This window comes from Lathyrus oleraceus, chromosome 5, assembly GCF_024323335.1.
Source record: "Lathyrus oleraceus cultivar Zhongwan6 chromosome 5, CAAS_Psat_ZW6_1.0, whole genome shotgun sequence".
Lineage (NCBI taxonomy): Eukaryota > Viridiplantae > Streptophyta > Magnoliopsida > Fabales > Fabaceae > Lathyrus > Lathyrus oleraceus.
Genome location: NC_066583.1, coordinates 636,193,194 through 636,195,007, shown reverse-complemented (window position 1 = coordinate 636,195,007; position 1,814 = coordinate 636,193,194). Strand labels below are relative to the sequence as shown.

At 39.7% G+C, this 1,814-nt stretch overlaps 1 non-coding gene across 1 annotated transcript; it reads right to left on the bottom strand.

Annotated features, from left to right (window-relative positions):
• Positions 1 to 1,275: 1,275 nt before the first annotated feature.
• On the bottom strand, positions 1,276 to 1,382 carry LOC127089080 (small nucleolar RNA R71). Its single transcript, XR_007790858.1, has one exon. It is a non-coding gene; the product is annotated as a small nucleolar RNA R71 (small nucleolar RNA).
• Between the last annotated feature and the right edge of the window lie 432 nt (positions 1,383 to 1,814).

Below are 1,814 nucleotides of genomic sequence, written 5' to 3'. Positions count from 1 at the left end.
ATTGTTCGTAGAAACACTTAAGGGCTATTTTAACTTTCAACTTAAGTCTACCCGCACTTAATTTCCGTTGGGTAAGATCGAAAGCCGCCCAACGTCTTTTTAAACTTAATTGTTTTTAAGTATTTCAAAAACAGCGAAAGCGCTTTGTTTAGTTCATTAGGAGTTTTTAACTTAAGAAGAAAAGAGATTTTAAAACTATTTTCGGATGCGTTTATAAGTTTAGAGTCTGGTTCGTGAGAACCTCTTTTGGTTAAGAAATCCAAGTTAAAATACTTTTCAACTTAGTCAAGATACTATATTTCTTAAAAATAGGTTTACTACTCTAACGCAATGCGCACCTTTTTATCAGTGACAATAAGAGGGTTTGATTAGGGAGCACAACTCGGTTCTGAATACGCGAAAGCGATAGTTCCTGTTAAATTAGTTCTTTTCAAAGTAGGAAACACTGCCCATAAGTAGTTCTATTAGCAAGTACTTGGATTATTAATTGATTATGTTAATTGCATTCGAGCCTATCTTTATTAATTGAACTTTATTCAACACTTTACTTTTCATTGCACACTCTAAAAACCCCTATTTTTGATTACCTAAGATAAACACCATAACAATAGATAACGATAGATTGACACTTGGTCTTTGTGGATTCGACAATCTTTTATATTACTCTGACGCGTTCGCATATTTGCGAAAAGCACGCATCGAGTTTTTGGCGTCGTTGCCGGAGACCAATTTCGTCAAATTTCATTACCATGTTGTTATATCGTTTAGACTTAGGTTATTGCCCGTCGGTCAATGCGAAGAACTCACAGCACCGGAAGCTTAGTATACCCTCTGGCGGAACTTGAACGCTATGCTCGCGCACGTTTATTCTTCCATAGAATTAGGAGAGCTATGGCCGAAGATCAAAACCAAAGACCTCTTAAGGATTTCGCCCAACCATCTAACGAAGAACCTAGTTCTAGTATAGTTAACCCAACCATCCCAGCCAATAATTTCGAACTTAAACCCTCCCTGTTGCAACTAGTGCAACAGAGACAATTTGCAGGTCTCGCTACTGAGAACCCAAACCAACATTTAAAAATATTTCTCCAATTAGCAGACACTTTTAAAACCAATGGAGCTTCTCCTGAGGCAATACGTTTAAGATTATTCCCTTTTTCCCTCAGAGATAAAGCCCTATCATGGTTAGATTCCCTTCCACCCAATTCCATTACGACATGGGATAACCTTAGAAGAGTATTCCTTGCTAGATACTTTCCCCCGAGTAAGACCGTTGTTCTTCGAAACCATATAACTAGGTTTACCCAAAACCAAGGAGAATCGCAGTTCGAAGCTTGGGAGAGATATAAAGAGTTGTTAAGAGCATGCCCACATCATGGTTTAGAAAATTGGTTAATCATTCAAACCTTCTATAATGGACTTCATTATAACACTAAGATGACCATCGACGCCGCCGCAGGCGGTGCTCTGATGAACAAACCTTATCCTGAAGCTAGTGCCCTCATTGAGGATATGGCTCAAAACCATCAATCATGGGGAGTCGAACGAGCGACAGTCGAGAAGAAGGAAGCCCAAGGAGGAGTGCATGAACTAAGCTCTATAGACATGATGCAAGCTAAAATGGACGCATTAGCCCTCAAGGTCGAGCATATGTGCATAAACCCGAATACCGTAGCCGCAGTTTTGTCGGATTGTGAGATATGTGGAACCAAAGGACACCAATCTGCAGAATGCAGTCTATTAAACAAAACCCACTCTGAGCAAGTGAACTACACCCAAGGGAACCCATACTCGAATACCTATAACCCTGGATG